The sequence below is a fragment of the Manis javanica genome, chromosome 6 (assembly GCF_040802235.1).
Source record: "Manis javanica isolate MJ-LG chromosome 6, MJ_LKY, whole genome shotgun sequence".
Lineage (NCBI taxonomy): Eukaryota > Metazoa > Chordata > Mammalia > Pholidota > Manidae > Manis > Manis javanica.
This window is the reverse complement of record NC_133161.1, coordinates 144,031,272-144,048,727: the sequence shown is the minus strand read 5'-3', so window position 1 is coordinate 144,048,727 and position 17,456 is coordinate 144,031,272. Positions and strand designations below refer to the sequence as shown.

At 52.9% G+C, this 17,456-nt stretch overlaps 1 long non-coding RNA gene across 1 annotated transcript in view; it reads right to left on the bottom strand.

Moving 5' to 3' along the window:
• Positions 1-5,771: 5,771 nt before the first annotated feature.
• LOC140850025 (uncharacterized) overlaps positions 5,772-17,456 on the bottom strand; it is a 60,068-nt gene continuing 48,383 nt past the window's right edge. The window contains exon 3 of the long non-coding RNA XR_012132673.1: positions 5,772-16,464. This is a non-coding gene — a long non-coding RNA (uncharacterized lncRNA). The remainder of the gene's footprint in view (positions 16,465-17,456) is intronic.

Sequence of the window (17,456 nt, the reverse complement as noted above, 5' to 3'; positions counted from 1 at the left end):
ACACATGGGAGTGTGTGGGGGTGTGTGCACATGTTTGCATAGAGCCATGCCGCACTCCAGAAGACACCCAATTATCCTGTGTGAAAACACTCCGTTTGATGGCATAATAAAGGATACATTCTGCCATGACCCAGGTCCATGTTCAGCTCAGCTCCTTTGCCAAATCTGCTCACAGAGACGTTGCTCTGCTGATTTCTGGGATGTTTGTACTTGGAGGGGGCTGTTATCAGTAAGGCCTTAGTGCTGTTGACTCTTTCCAGCTCTGCCCAGGGTCAGGCCTGTGGCTCAGGATTTGATCACTTGTTGTTAGGACTCTGCCCTGGAATGGCCCTTCCAAAAGCATTCTTCAAGCCCCTGGAATTTAGCTTCAACCCCATTGGATTGATTTCCTTTCTAGACTTGCCTCTTTGAAGAAGTTTTTCTGATCCCACTCTGGGCCAGTCTGTTTCAGGAGCTCCCACATTCTGGAGGTAAAGCGTCTGCCAGACAAATCAGTACTGGGCCATGAGTACCTAAAAGAGGCACAGCTTTACCCACAGGGCAAACCTGCTCACTGGGCACTTGTGTGTGCCAGGACCATGCCCTCCACCAGGAGCACGGGGCTTACAACTCTGCAGGAAAATTAAAGGCAAACAACCCAAGGAGTACAAAAAGTGTCATCGTCACCGCAGAGGTCGGGGTGGGGAGGGGGAAGGGCGTGAGCAATCCCGTCTCTCCTAGGACCAGCCTCTAGACCCATTTCTGCCCCAGGACGGAGGACTGTAGGAACGCTGGTCCCATGGTAATGAAGGTATGGCCTCACCCTGGTGCTTGCAAGGAGTCAACAGCACTAAGGCCTTATTGACAAGCATCCCCTCCCAGTACAAACATCCCAGAATCTCGGGAAAGGAGGCATTCCTGGGATGCTGGCCATCATCCCCCACTGGTAGCTGTCTAATAAAAGCTCAGAAGATTTTGCAGAAAGCCTCCCCAGTGTTCTCTCACACAGTGTCTTGTACAAGTTACACAGCCGGCACTCTCTCCATTTTGCAGATGTGAAGCCCAGGGCTTGGGGAGGTTGTATGACTAATCCACCACCAGGTGGGATGTTCCACAGCCAGGACTTCAGACCAGGTCCTTGAATTCCACATCCCACACCCTCTCCAGCCCATCTGCTTTCTCCAGGGAGTCTGGAAATGGGCCTTGCCCATGGCTGGTTTCTCCGCCACCCCTCCTGGGCTCTCACGTATGGTGGGATGAATGGCTTGAGGTCTGGCTCATGGATGGTTATTCATCTGGCCACATCCCATGCTCCTTGGTACCCTGCACTATCTCCGGGGACTCCTTTAGCTTCCCTTGCTTGCTCATTTCCTGGCTTGCTCCTAGCGTAGCCAGGTTTCCTTTGGAGTGCCACCAGAAGCAGCAATGGCGTCTGAACAGGCTGGCCAAGCAGCAGGACAGCCACTCCCCAGAGCAAGCCTCACGGCTGAGCCCAGTGGGGCAGCCCAGGGGTCTCTCCAGCTCCTGCATTGTCTGGCCCTGCTGCCATAGCATCCTTTATAGACCTTCCCTCGAGCTCTTCTCCACCTATTGTTGCTATTACTATGATCCATCCTCTAAACAGCAGAGACCCCCAAGGCTCAATTGAAGGCATTGGTCACATGGATACTACTTTATTTGTAATATTGTCACTTCTGACACCCTTTGGATGCCTCCCAACACCCTGGAGACATGGAAGAACTGGGAAAGATGATTTCTTCGAGGGAAACTGAGGCACAGAGAGAATTAGAGCTTGGCCGACACCACAGAGGAGAATAGGCTGCAGGCTCCTGACCCTCTGCTGCCTTGCTTAGCTCCTTAGTTCCGCCTCCCTTCCTGCTGTGGGATGGGCTGAGTTTGGCTGAGATTCTCCGTTCAGCTGAGAATTCCCCAGGGCCTCACGAAGGCAGGCTGCCCTTAACAACAGAGTGTGGGCCTTCTGTGCCTGCCTGATTCCCCAGGGCCCTGGCAGCCCTCACCCGTGCCTCCCCAACTTTTTGCTCTGGCCCCAAGGGGAGACAGTGAAGAGCTCTTCTATTTTCTTCCATCCCACCCACCCAGGTGTTGAGCTCAGCGCTGTGAAAGCGGAAAGATTCTTTTTTGTAAATGGAGTGGTGGGGCTTGGGGGTGGATATCACATCACAGATGCTTGTCTTTTCCATTCTGAGAATGTTGGCAGGAGAAGAACTAAGGTGGTACGTGGGTACCCGAGTTTCCTGATATGCACAGAACAATGTGTCTTCCGGCGGGGGCACAATAACCTCTTTCGGCAGTCCATGGGGAACGGCTCTATTTTCCTGGGATCCACAGGCTGGCAGCCGTCATACCACCCGCACCCTTCTGTTGCGGGGTAGGAGCTCATGGTGAACGTGGGCAGGATTCGTGCTGGTTATTCAGCTCCAAGTGTTCATAGTAGCAGCACCCAGGACAGCCTCCACGGGGGACGGCAACCACCAAGTCCATGCCTCTTCCCTCTCAATACTACCTCGCTCTTCCTCAGCCCTGTTGGTTTGGGCTTTAGGGCTTCTTGTACCCCCTTCCAGCAGCCACGCTCTCCCCTGTGCCCCACTGTCAACTTCATGGAGAGGCGACCTCACCTGTTGGCAGAGGCCAGCATGAATCAAGCTCCTGTTTCCAATCTTCCAAGCTCATAAAACCTGCCACTCTTTGCAAGGTAGGGTGGTTTGTCCCCTATTTCATCTCTGGGGCAGGGCAGGCACAGATGCTGCTGATTGATGGGAAGTTTAGAAAACGAAGTCTTGGAAATCGATAGAAGAATATACAAGCTATGTATCATGTGAACGCCTCTTGTCTGCTCTGCAGTAAATCAAAAGTAATGAATGGCAGGCTTCTGCCGCCCGGGACCCCTGCCTTTCCCTGAGGGTGGAGCTGGCTTCTTGGTTGAGTTTTCATAGTCTGAGCACACAGTTTGCACTTCAGTAGGCCTAAAAATAAGGTCTGATACTGATTTTTTTTTTCTTTAAATAACTCTGCCCCCACCTCAACCCTTTTCCTCTAATTTCCATTGTGTGGGCCCTTGGCATCCCTTGTAGAGGCTCGATGAGCTGCAAGATAAGAGGCCTTGGTGGTTTTGCAAATGGATAGCTGGTCCCCTGGGCTGTATTACTGCGAGATTAGCAAACTCTGATCTTGCTGCAGTTTGAACACCTCAGCGCCTCCAAGATGATTATCTCTGAGGTTCCTCAAACACAGGGCTGTGGGCAGCACCTGGCTAAGGACGTGCTTCGAGGAGATTTGCACAGGGAGAGGAGAAAAAGGGGCAGCCAGAGGGCCCAGCCGCGCCTTCCCTGGGATGCCTGCCCACCAGGTAGGGACAGGCCTCTGCGCGGCTGTTGGCAGGCTCTCCCTCCACTCAGGGGCCTCCTTCTGAGTGTCTCCCTCCCGCTTACTCTAATTGAACGGGCCGCCCTTGGACCCCACAGCCTCACATGTAGGCGACTGTTTTCCTCCCTGAAGGCAGAGGAGGGTCCTCCTGGCCCCTCACTGCCAGGCTTCCAGCCCACACCCATTCCTCCTCCTGGTAAACAAGCCCCCCCACCACTACCTTGCGCAGCCACCTGCTCACAGCCGGGTCCTCTCCTCCTTTCTGGAACGGTTTCGCTCCTCGATCTCGGTGATTCTCTCCGATCCACCCCAGCATCATTAGTGGGGACTCTGCCAACAGCCTGGCCCCCCGCATTTTGATCTCCTCTCCTCAATCAGCTGGGCCTCAGCTCACCCCGACTGCCTCCCTGTGGTCTGCACCTGGACTCTGCTGATCAGTGAGTCGCTCTCAATAGTCTGCACTCCAGGCCCACACCATCTCTTCAGTTCTCTCAGGCTTCATCTTCCCGTCCCCCCAGGACCTATCAGATCTCCCTCCACTCACGAGGAAACCCATCCTAAGTTGGAAATATCTTAAGTCGAAAATGCATTTAATACACCTACCCCACTGCCCACCGTATCTTAGCCAGCCCACCTTAAATGTGCTTAAATGTAAATGTAAAAAGAACACACATTAGCCTACACAGCTGGGCAAAATCATCTAACACAAAGCCTATTTTACCATAAAATGTTGACTATCTCATATTATTCATTGAATACTGTACTGGAAACGAAAAACAGAAGGGTTGTATGGGTTGCAGAATGGTGGTAAGTGTTGTCAGTTGTACACCCTTGTGACCACGTGGCTGGCTGGGAGTGACAGCTCCTTGCCCTGCTCCGCATCGTGAGAGGAAAGGACTGCATAGTGCCTGCCTGGGAGAAGATCTAAATTCAAATTTTGAAGTATGGTTTCTACTGAAGGCGTATTGCTTTTGCACCATTTTAGAGTCAAAAAAATTGTTAAGTCAGATGCTCATAAGTCTGGGACATCTATAATTGTTTATCCTATCACCTCTTCACCTTCCTCCATCATATTCCTGTGTACCTCCTAGCCCACCTCGGTCCCCTCTGTCACTGGCTTCTCCTGTCTCCTTTGCTGGTTCCCTTCATCTCCCCAACTTCTTGGCATTGGAGGCAACCAGGACTCAGTCTGCGCAGGTCTTTTATTTCTGTCTCTACACACAGCCCTTGGGAACCTCATCCAGATACACGGCTTTAAATGGGCTTTAAACGCAATCTATGTGGCGGCAGCCTCAGATTTCTATCTCCTCTGAGCTCTGATGCACAGCCTTGACCCGTCACTCCCCGCCTAAGCCCTCTGATGCTCTCCTCTGCCTGAAGGATAAGGCCCGGAGCCTGAATAGGGCATCAAGCACCTTTGGGCTTTGCCCACTCCCTCTCTTTTCCACCCTTAATGCTTGTCTGGCACCGCCTGCCCTCTCGTGAGCCTCTGATTCTTCAAACATGGCACGCTGCCACTCACCTCAGGCCTTGGCAGCCCACAAGAACCTGAGCATCTCCCTCTCCTGTTCTGCTTGCCGAGTCCTCCTTCCTCAGGTCTCAGGGGCCTCTGTGATGCTTCCAAAGAGAGGGTAGACATCCCTCCTAACCCTCAAATGGTAGCTTGTGCTTAACTCTGCCACAGAAATTACCAGGTTGCATGTTTACCCACAGGATTGTGGGCCCCTTGAGGGCAGATGCTGACCTACCACTGTGTATTGGCCCCCACCATCCATGCCACATGCTATAGGCAGGGGAGTGGAGGGGCAGAAGGAAGCTGGGACATCGATCACATCATGGCGCCTTGACCCTGGATTCTGGTGATGCAGAAACAAACAAGAAGACACGTCTATGAGGCCAGCCCTCTCTGGTTACTTTTTTTTTCACAGTCCTAATCTAAGCCAGTCCCAGTTGGCAGAGCTCCCGGTGCCTGGAAGACAAGACAGTGTGAAGGGTGGACAGGACAGCCCCCTTCTCCACGCCCACACTGTGCTCCCCAGCCTGTGCCGGGACTGCGTCCTCTCTGCTCCTCTCCCACCCCACTTCACCACCTGAAGGGAAATTTCCCTTTCACATCCCAGGGTAAAAGCCCCCTCTTTAAGGGGCACTGACCCCTTCCATCCTAGGTGCTCTGATATTGGTTATTGGTCACCAGCCATCTGACATTTAAGCACCTACAAAGGGCATTATAGCCAGATAAAGTCCCTGCTTAGAGACCCTGGTGAGTAGGGAGAAACGGTTATCTCCCTCCCCACAACACCCCTCCTGCATCCCCCCACTGCATGCACAGCCTAAAGGTCTGCCTTATATAGGTGATCAATGCATATTTTTTGGATGAAAGATGCAGCTGTTCAATCACTCAACCCACCTCCCCAGGGAAAGCATGCCTGACCCTGCCACCCACTTTCTGCACCCCTCTTTCCGAGACTGGCTCATGCTGCTTCATCTTGTCTTTGTTGCCTAGAAATACAGTGAAAGCTCAAGTCTGGCAGGAAACCTGTCCAAATCTGTGTCTCTGTGTTCTCCTCCCTGTTCCCAAGACATCGTCAGGTCCTTATAGGTAGTGGGGGTGAAGCATGCTTGATTTGGGGCTCATGCTGATGACTGCTGCTGGTGTTGGTGGTATGATGCCCACCTCCCTTCTCTCTGAAGGTCTCCTAAACATCTAGGGGGGATTTTCAGAGCCTTGATCCCCACAACCCCATGCAGAGATTCCAGAAGCACTCTAGGGACTGGCTTTTATTTCTTAAAGCAGACTTTGTAGAGCTCTTCCAGTTGCTGGCAGCCCACCACACTTCCCTAACTCCGCTCCAACCTCTCCTCTCTCATCTGCTTTCTTTGGGCCCCTTCTTTTCACAGATAATTTCTAGGTATAAAGGAACTTCCCATTTGGAGCTAGGCATCTTTCTAGGGGCCTGTCTAAAATTGTAAGTCAAGACAAACTGAAACCCCAGGACCTCATGCTGTAGGGCTCAAAGGCAGGAGACAGTTGGTAGGGAACCGAGCACGTGGCCAATGAATTTGAGAAAGAATATGTGCCCCTGATTCTTGGAAATATAAGCCCCATAGATTGATTGAGCAGAGGAGCTAAGAGACCATCTGCTTCAGAGGCCTGAATTCAGATGCCACAGGGACCAGAAAGGTGATAGAAATGAGTAATGTGGGGCTCAGATGATAAATGACAACTGACACCCCCCTTTAATATCAGAGACTGTCTTTGCCTGGGTTCCCCAGGAAGCAGAGCCTGAGGCAAAGGCTTATGTACTATGATTTTATCAGACAGTGCAAGAGTACAGGGCACAGGGAGTGGGGCAGGTAAGGCTGGAGAGGCAATATGAGTGCCAGGAAGCTGGCCAGCACTACAGTACCTTCTTGCCCATCTTGTGGAACCACCCCCAAGAAGCTGCAGAGACTACCTGTCCAAGTGGAGAAAGTGGGAACATTTAGCTACCAGCTCCAATATCCCATTTGCCAAAGGTCAGCACCACTGAGCACTAACTCCCCTTCCCTGCTACACTACGATCCATCCATGCCCTTCAGTGTCCCGTGCTTTGGTGTAACGGCGCACGAGGTGAGAGGTATGCAGCAGGCCACACAGACATGGGACAAGGGCCTCTCAGAAGCATCTCATGACATCTGTTGGAGAACCGCTCACCCCTGCAGGGGGACAAGCCAGAGGCATCCAAACCGGTGCCTGAGAGATGTCGATACAGCCCACCCCGGCCTGGCACCCCCTTGACTTCCCATCATATCTGGCATTCAGAATACAAAGCAAAGCCTCCTTTTTTGTGAGCAGAAAACTTCCCCTGTTATTTTCTCAGGAGGGAGGTATAGGCGCAATCACAGAGTCCCTTTCAAGATGTCATCAGATATCATTCTAAAGAGACTTGAGTCAAGAAGACAAGTAAAACCAGCTGGGATCCTCATTGATGTGTCTGGGCCTGAGCCTGCCGTTTATGTTCACCATCTTCTTTCAGGAATCATGGCGAGAGAAGCAATCCGATTTCTGCCCCTTGGTTCCCAGTGCTGTACATTCTAGTTACTGGGGACACAGCATCACATACGGGTCATTATTTTAGCACACAGATTGTCTCCTCGAGGACAGTACCCCAGTCACAGGGTATTCATTGTTCCCTAAGCTGGCTTAACAGGACATTTCACCATCCTTTTAGAGTGATGAGGTGTATGATAAGATTGTGTGCCCCATCATCATGAGCCTATTGGCACATGTCTCTGGGTGACTTGGGTTTCTTGGTTTGCAACAGTGTCACATGGCATATCAGGTATTTTGTACACCCTCAGGTGCTGGTGCTAGTGGACACTCTGTGGATACGGTAGGCAGACCTATATCCAGAGCGATGTCAGTTCTGATAAGGATGAAGGGCTGTTCCTTCCAGGGCTGGAGGAGTTTGATGCAACCTACCTACCACCAAGTGGCTAACTAGTCTCCTTAAGGAACAGCCATATTAAGGGCTCAGTGTCACTCTCCACTGCTGAAAGTTCGCATATTCTCTTGCGGCAGTTGCAAGATCAGTCCCGGTGAGAGGGAACACATGCTATTGGCCCGCGCTTGGCCTCCATTCCTGCGGCCATTGTCACTCCGCCCCTGCGCCAGGGGGACTGATAAGAAAGGCTGGCTGACATCTCTAGGATGAATCATCCTTTCCACCGGGTTGGTGAGAACCAGCTCTGCCATAGATGCTTCTGGTGGCATGAGTAGGACACAAGACTGCTTACTTCATGCCCACCGCCAAGCGCCCAGCCACACAGCTCTTCTCAGGGCTTCCTTGCTCCTGCTCTCCCAATATTATTCTTTCTATGCTCCTGGACTAGCAGCCAGGTGGTTTGTCACCATCCAGGAGTCTAGGTATAGCCATACTTCAGGCCATATTTCCCTCTGTATGAAGTGGAAGACCAAGTATACTGCTCACGGCTCTGCCCACTGATGGGATTTTCCATCACCACCGATCCTGGGGCCGTTTTCTGTCATCACCAGCCTGGTGTGCTGGCCTCTTTGTGATCCGGGCTCCAGTTCTTTCACTCCCTGTCAGTCGGTCGTAGGGACCCCCTCTCTACCCCCAGTGAGTCCATAGGTGTGAGCTGAGGGAAAGGGGTTTGTGCCATACAGGCCAATGACGTGGGGATCTCTTTATTTGTCCCTTTAATTGCCTGTGCCCTCTGATCCTGAATATACCACTCCACTGTACAATGGACTCTGCCTGCTGACTGCATGACTCAGTGGATCTAATAAGAAGCCAGCCCCTGACGACAAGCATGGATCTCCCACAGTCCCTGATGTTGGGTGTGCTCAGGATGTCGGGGCCCAGACACCAAAGGGAGCTTCAGAAGGCACCGCCGTGTCCCAGAACTCGAGAGGGTGTGCACTGCGACTCTCCTGCCGTGCCTTGGCTGAAGTCCTCACAGCACTTTCATCGACCACGCGCACCCCAGCACCCTCTCGTCCACTGGGGCAGGCAATCCCAGTGCTGGGGCAGCTCCCACGGGAGGCGGGGCCCCTCGCAGAGGCCTCTTTTCCTGTGGGGCATCACTCAACCCTGTAGCCTTTCAGGTCACCCAGTGGACAGGTCAGAGCAGTATTCCCAAGTGTGCTGTATGACCGCCTCAAAACTCCAAAGAGGCCACTAAGCTCTGTGCCTTTCTTAGTGGCAGGAGGTATGTGGTTCAGCAAGTTGTCTTTTACTTTAGGAGGGATGTCCTGGAATGTTCCAGGCTATTGGATCCCGAGAAACATCTCCAATGTGGCAGGCGCCTAGAAGTTCATGTGGTCACTTCTCACTTCCAGTCCACGAGTGTCTTACCAGGGTCGTGAGGGCTTCCCATGTTGTGCTCACCAGGTACAATCCGCATGAAGCCGTCCATGTAGTGAAACGGCATGATGTTCCACTGAGTTCAAGAAGACTGGGAGCCCTTTGGGCTATTCTCCCACAGACGAGGAGAGAATTAGCGTAGCCCTGGGGAAGAAAGCAAATGTGTCCCCACCAGGTGAAAATGAACTGCTTTTGATACTTTCTGCAGACAAGGAAGAAGGAACTTGCTTAATCTATAGTCTCATCCAAATGCCAGAGGCTATTTGACCTAGTCTAGAAAATCACCACATCTGGCAGGGAAACTGCAACCAGGGCTGCCACCCAGGTAAGTCTCTGTGCTTGTCCACGGTCGTTTCCCACAATCAGTTTGGTTTCACCAGGGCCAGGGCGGCGAGCCGAATGATGGGGAGCACCAGCTCCGCATCCTCTAAGTTTTTAGTGGTGGCGCTAATCTCTGTGGTTCCTCTCAGAGGGTGGCGATAATTCTTCTGATTTACTGTCTTGGCTGGGACTGAGCTGGAGGGTAGTTTCATAGCCTCCCACTTGGCCCATCTTCCCGTAATGGCCCTTCGTTCACATTTGTGGAACCAAATGCGAGGCTTCTGCCAGCTCCTTGGTCTATCTCTCCCAATTACACTCTTAGAGACGAAGGAAATAACCATGGGGTGGGTCCATGGATTCCCTGTAAGACAGACTTGGATGAAATGCCTTTTGCCCCAGAAGCCCCTGCACTAACAGGAAGCCCATGATAGCAGGTCAAGTCCCTTGTTGTCAGTGTTGAGTCAGACCCTGTATCTAACAGTCCGTAGCAATGTGGGTATTGCCCTTCCTTCCATGCACAGTTACTCCAGCCAATGGCTGTAGGTCCTTTGGGAAAGGATGGGCAGAATATTGACCATATAACCTTGGGTTGACCTCGGATGGTCCTTCCTCAAGAGGACCTTCTTTCCTTTCTATCAGTGGACCGTGGTTCTGGGCTTAGATCTGGAAACCAAGTGAGGGCCTGATGTCACCCTTCTGCTGACCATTTCTTGACATTTTAAAAAACTGTACAAGCTAAGCAACACCCTTGCCAGCTGCCCTTCTTTCTCACACCACGGCTGCTTAGCCATCACCAACCATTGCCCTGCAGGTCAGGGTGCCCTGGTTGCTACTCTAGCTTTGCTGGACATTCTGCATCTGATGCTGCCCTCTGCCCTTCCAGAATCCTATTGTGCCCACTGGGGATGGGCAACCCACTTCCACCTTCAGCTCCAGCTTGTGGAGGGCAGCCCACAAGCTTCTTAAAGAGTGGGTTCTCTGCTGCCTCTGCCCCACCAGGGCATCCCTATTTCCTGAGGGTGAGGGGGCTTCCTCTGAGTACTCCTAGAGGAAATATCTGCATTAGTTTCCTAGGGCTGCCGTAGCGAACTACCACAACCAGGCAGCCTAACAACAGAAATGTGTTCTTTCACTATTCTGGAGGCCAGAAGTCTGCAGTCGAGGTGCTGGCAGTGCCCGGCTTCCTCCAAAGGCCCTAGAGGAGAAGGCTCCCTGTCTCTCCTCGGTCCTTGGAGTGCGGTCACAGAAGTCCCACCTCACCCCCGCTTCTCTGCATGTCCTCTCCTCTTCAAAGGACACCAGGCACACTAGGGCTCACTCTAATGACCTCCTTTTAATGTGATTACATCTCCAAAGACCCATTTCCACACAAGGTCACATTCACAGGTACTCGGATTTAAGACTTCACCATACCTTTTTGGAGCACACAGCTCAACCTGTAATAATAGTCAACAATAGTTTGCAGGTCCTACACAGAAGATCCGTTCTAAAATTCTCTCTGAGCCTTCTGACCCTTTCTTCAATACTGTGCCGAGGACATCCTGGCATCTCTGTGCATTTCCTGTAGCCCACTGCCATGGGCAAGCTCTAAGCAGCCATCTCTCGCACTGCTGGGACCGGCTCTGGGTCCTCACCCTCAATCCTGAGTCCAGGGTGGGAGCTAACCCGTCACTAACTTCTCCCCGTGCAGCGTCCTCTCCCACCTCCCTGCTGTCCCCACATTTTCCAGTCCATGTCCCCCTGTGCTCCTGTAGGCCTGCTGCCTCCCCCTGGTCAGGACCAACCATTTAGCATATTTGCTACTTCCTCCGGAGCTGGGCTGGGCTTTGCAGCTGTCTTGAGGCTTGACCTGGTCAGTAGCTTGCAAGCAACAAATGGCAAGGGGGGCAGAATTTGAGGAAAACAAGAATCATCTTGCGAAGCACCTACCTTGGGTAAAGTCACTGCATGCTCTCCAGGCAGGCGGAGGTTTTTCCCTCTGTCAAGGGGAAGGGACTGCATTTGCCAGCCTAAAGTACCCAGGGCCCTAGAGATTTAAGATTCTCAGGCTCATCCACCCATGTATTCCCATCCCAGGTTTCAGGGTCCCATGTTCCAGTTAGCAAGAGCCTATCTTTTCTTTTTTTCAGGATTTCAAAATGCCTTTGACAAAAGGTTTCATGTTGCACGTTATTATTACTACCATTGCTGCAATAGTGTCCGGACGCCGTGGCCGCATTGTATCCCCATGCCTCCCTTCCCACCTGCACTTCTGCCCAGGGTTCCACAGGCAGGAGTCTTAGTACTTGTGATGCCTCTGCCAGCCAGGGTTCCTACCACCCAGCTGATCACCAGTGATGGGGTTCTTAATGCCAGAAGCGCAGTGGTTTGGAATCCAACTCCCAAACCCCAACTGAGGTCTAGGGCAGCTCCTAATATAAGCATCTTGGCCTGGATTTCCGTGAAGGGCATAGCCTGAGGCCACGGTCCATGTGCCAGCTACTTCCTCAGTAGGGAGAGCAATCCCAGGGAGGAGGGGGTGGCCGGGCAAGAGGGCCCCTATGAGGACACATTACTGAGCTGGCTGCTGCCAAGTGCGACTGATTTCTCAATCTTGCAAGACCATTTCAAGAAGCTGTGTGTCTCAGGAGCATCTGCTGGGAGGGAGAAAGAGGGAAGAATTTTCCACTAGTTCCCATTTTCCATTGATCAAAGTTTTGCCTCACTGAGCATTAACTCCCTGGCACTTTTAGTCTGTGCACGTGTGGGTGCTGTGAGGTTCTGCAGGGTCCACACTTTGACATCAAAAAGAAAGGCTGGGGACGTGGGGCAAGCTGCCCATGGCACACGATGCAGGCAGCAAGCAAGGTTCTGTCTACTTGTACCTGCATGAAGTCAGGCAGGGCCCACCCAGGGCTGAGCAGCAAGGACTTGTGCAGCTGGAGACACATGAGGCTGAGAAGCTCTAAGGTGGTGTGAACTCAGGGTTGATAGACGATTAGGTGATGGTGGGGTCAAGGGTAAAGCAGAGCGTGTATACCGCATAAAGGGAGCGGGTATACTGAGCTCAAGCTAATTGCTATTTCATCTGATTCTTTTTCAGGGTAGCCAAGAGTTTTCTTTTAAGTCGACCACAAATTCAGATCTAAAATATGATGTAGGCCAACACCATGCAGATCCAAGGAAACATGTCTTAATTTTGCCTGTGGGGGGCCTACCGGTTTGCCATTTCCTATCCACTCATCTTATGAATGGGGATGGGGCAAAGCCGGCCCCAGCGCGGGGTCTCCTGACCCCCACCAGTGCTCTTTACTTTGGAAGGTGCTGCCTCAGCGAGCAGGGCCATGAGCCTCTACAAAGATCCCCGATCTGCCCTGAGGCAGGCGCCCCCACCCCCATCTCCAGCATCCAACTGAGAGTTTTCTTGCAAAGTGAATTCATGCCCTGCTCAGTCCCTTGCCCCGACTGGTCCATGGCATCTAGTTGGTGACACTCAGAGATGCTCAGACTTACTGGCCTGGCTAATGAGATGGAGCCCGTGGATTCCCACCACACGACCAGCCCGAGACTGGCGCCTCATCAATCCTGCTTCCCCATAGCCGAGGATGCCCCGAGGGACGGATGAAGGGCCATGAATCATCCCCCTTACCTTTCCTCATCTCCCAGCCAGCGTCATGGCGCTGGGAAGATGAATGTCTGCAGACTCTCACCTGCTCTCTTGAATAATTTCCCTTTAAAAGAGGCCACTTATCGGTAATTCATTACTCGCCTTTGTTAGCATAAACGAGGCCTGGGAGGTGGGGAGGGGTGGGGGACAGGCTGCTCCTCCTCTCCGCTGCTGCCGCTTCTGCCCCCATCAATCCCCGGTCACACGGGCTGGCCTCCAACCTCGGTTCTGCCTTCCCGCCGAGGAGAAAAGCAAAGCCAGGGTCTTCAGGAGAGCCACTCCAGCTGGTGGTACCCACTCGGGCAGATGGCATACAGCTGTTTCTGGTGACATCTGGATGAGCACAACCTGCTCCCGTTGACGATTTCTTTTAATCTTGAATTAAATGTCACATGTTGCCTCCCTCTTTTATGGCCCATGTACAGCCCTGTCTGTGTTGTCTGGAACTACAGAATAAGATATTACTGGCCAGGGACCACTTCTTTGAAAGCCAGTCTTGTCCCTCTGCAGGAGTGTGACCAAGTCCCCGGCAGAGCAGGGGTGACGCTGGGAAGGATGAGTATCCAAATCACAAAACACACGGAGGTCAGTCTGAGCTGGTCCTGCTGCCCCCCGGGGCCTTCCCGGCCAGGGCCATGTGTGGTACCCAGATGGGTACCTGGAGGTGGTGGCGGTTTCTGCCATGGGTGCCCTGGCAGAGGAACTGGCAGCACCCAGACTAGGGAGCCACAGGCGGGCAGATCCCCTTCCCACACACACACACACCCCGAGCAGAAGGAAAGAAGACAAGAGGGGGACGACAGAGTTTGGGTCAGTTTGTCCCCTGGTTAGGGGCCGGGCTACTTTTCCATGTTACCACCAGGGCTCAGGAGGAGGAGGCTTTTCTAGGGCCTCATCCCTAAGATCCACGCTCTTTCCTCGCTTCTCATGTCCAGCAGTTCCTCATCCCATGACGACCAGCAGTGTCACATAGGCCATTCAAGGACAGTTTTTATAGTTCTCTCCTCCCCATTGTTCTCCAGCTGGGGTAGGGGCATCCTGAAGTCATAAATCTGATCATGCCACGCCTTGATTAAAACCCTTCAGTGGCTTTCCATTGCCTCCAGCCCAAAGTCCTGAAGACGGCCTGCTGTGCGCCCTGGCCTCTGCCTGCCCTGAACCTTCATGCTGCACCCTCTCCTCTTTGCCCATGCACACGGGTTGGCGGCCCCTTCAGCCCCCAGGGAGTCTTCTGCTCCTTCCTACCCCAGGACCTATGCACTTACCATTCCTCTGCCTGGAATGGCCTCTCCACCCGCAGCCTGCCATTTAGTTAACTCCCATTTACCTTTCAGGTCTTAGCTTAAATGTCTGGCCCCCCAGGAAGCCTTCCTTGTTGCTCTGGACTAGATTAGACATGCCACATTCCCTCTTGTGCCATGTTAGCACCCTGACCTTTCCCTTTAGTCAGCCCACCTAGAACGGCTTGCTTAACATCTGTTCTCCCCACAGGACCACATGTCCAGGAGGTGAGGGCCCGTGTCCCGTTGCCTGCTTCTTCTCCAGCCACGAACAGCCCTTTGCAGGCCCAGACAGGGGCCCTTTGCAGAATGAATGCAGGAAGGAGCGAGCGCAGCTGAGAGTAGCCAGTGCAGGGCCCGGGCTTCCTCTGCGAAGCAGGTCTCACTGCGGACTCCCCTCTCCGGGCTCTCCCTTCTCAGCCTCTGGCCCTTCCTCCACCATCCGAGGTCTCTGCGCTCTGCCAAGACTCCCTCAGTTATAGCTCTCTCTTCTCTTTTCTGGTTGCCAGAAGTGCAAGGTGCTGGCTCTGACCTCAGGCCCAGCCCCTTTGGCTTCAGGGTGAAACGGCTGTCGTTAGGGCCCAGGGGATCCATCCACACAGATCTGTTCCTCGGCGGGGTGTCTGCCTGGAGCCTCCCCAGCTGTGCCTCATCCTCTTTGGACTTCCAGCCTCTAAGCCCCACTTCCTCCCATCCTCTGAGAAACCCATCAGCTGGCCTTTCAGACCCCAGTCTGCAGGCACGATCTCATCTCTGACAACGGGAGCATGGATAAAACAATGTGGCACATTTGTAATTCAACTGCTGCTCCATCACTGTCTCCAGTGGCCCAGAGTGAGACTCCAATCCAGCCTGAATATAGACAGGTTTGGAGATTTTTACCAGAGGATGCTGGCGTAAGGACCGGATGGAGCCCTCCCTGCCAGAGGCCAGCTGCCTGGTGTGGATGCTAATACCTTTTCTCTGGGAACCTGAGAGCATTTCTGTGACATCATTTGCATAGATTTGCATATCCTATGCTGCCAGCTACCCCAGGGTCTGTGACCCCAGGCTGGGGAACCAAGCTGGCCAGCAGGCTGGTTTTCTTTGGCAGACAGCCTGGCAGTGCCCCTGCCCCAGCCATCTGTGGCATGGACTCGGTTACTACACCCCCCCAGCCCTCACAGCCCCCGCAGAGGGGTGGCTCTGCTCTTGTTCAGCAGTAGCCGCAAAGTGCTTGTCACATCTCCCCCCCACTCAGGGCAGGTCCTGCTCCCCTCCCCCTGTCCCACCCCAAGCGGGAAAGTTTTGGAATTGTGGCATTTGTCCATTCATGTGTTCAACAGGCTTACTGGGCATTTACAGAATGCCAGGTGCTGAGCTAGGGATTGGGGATATGGGGCCGGCAGAGGGGCCATCCTGAGATGCCGGCTCCCTCCCTCACCAGCCCTGAGGACCCAACACCCCTGAGCGGGGCCTTTCCCATCATCCTTGCACTGCCATCCCTCGCACTGGGCCTGAGGGTTCAGGCTTGGTGGGTGATGGCTCCACCTCCAGTACTACCCCCTGACCAGCAGGGGTCCCTGGCCCACCCACTGGCCGTGGTCCATGGGCTGCTCCCGCCTTGAGAGCCCTTCCTCTGGGATGATGTAGGTGGGGCTGGGGGCTGCACCCTACGGAGCCTCCTGGACCTGTCCCCTGCACTTTCTTGGGGCTGAAAGGGGCTTCTCACTCCTGTGGACAGGTTGGGACCTCAGTAATGGTTTTCCTTTATTGGCATCTGATCCAAAGATATGAAACACAGAGAGAGCAGCAGGGAACAGAAAGACAGCTGGGTTACATAGATGAAGCTCAGGGTAGGCCAAGTTCCAAACTGGGCCCTGTCCTGGGGATTCTTGGGAGACTCACCTCTCCGAGCAGGGCTGTCTTTAAGCCAGTTTCCAGTGGCCAAGACCCCAGACAACAGTGCAAAGCTTGGGTGGGCAAGGGCAGCTTCCCCTTTCCAGATCTACAAAAGTTGAGAAGACTTTGTTAACATCTTTCCTCCCAGTGGTCTCTCCTCCGACCTGTTTCTGTTGGAGGCCTCTGAACTCTCCTGTCCCTCTGCTAGGACGCGGCCCTCCCCTATTAGGCTCTCCAGTTCCACGTCCTGGCCTGTCCTGTGGTCTACACCACCACACTGTTTGAGGCTGAATTGACCATTACGCTTGCCAACACCATTACTGCAGCCCCTTAGCCAGTCTCCCGTCCTTTGATCCAACTTATTTCACAGCCAGATTAAGATTCAAAACAAATATCCCATCAGCACCCCTTCATTCAAAAATTTGCAATGCTTCCCTAAAGCCCACAGAATAAAGTCACTTTTCAACTCCTGTGTCATTGTTTTCTTGGCAACACCAAGCACAGTGCCTCCTACAGGGAAGACTAATAATGGTGGCTAACATGTTGGTGTAACTACTATGTAACAAACACTGTGTTAAGTGTTTTTTACATACTCATTATCTCATTTAATTGGTTCAGCAATCCTGGGAAATAGCGACTATTATTACATTAACAAATGAGTAAACTAAGGCACAAAATGATTGAGGACCTTGCTCTAAGTCCCACAGCCAGTACATGGCAGAGCTGGGATTTGAACTCTGGACTGATCCCAGAGCCCACACTCTCAGCCACCATGCAGACTATGCCCTTAGATGTGCAGTTAATATGAGTCATATGTATCAATCCATGCATTCACCAATCAATAAATGAAGCGGTGAGTGAGTGACCTAATGGAGCTACTCCGACACCCCAGGTCATCCGACAAGGGTAACGATGCCCTCTAAAATAGTTTTATTCTGCCTTCCTCTGAGAGGAGACAATATCACATCATAGTTAAGAAGCTGGGCTTTGGAGTCAGACAGACCTGGATTTGAATCCTGGTACCTCCCTTTCTTGGCCATCTGGGTTTGGACAAATTATTTCAGCTCTGCAAGCCTCCATTCCAACCTGAAGATGGGA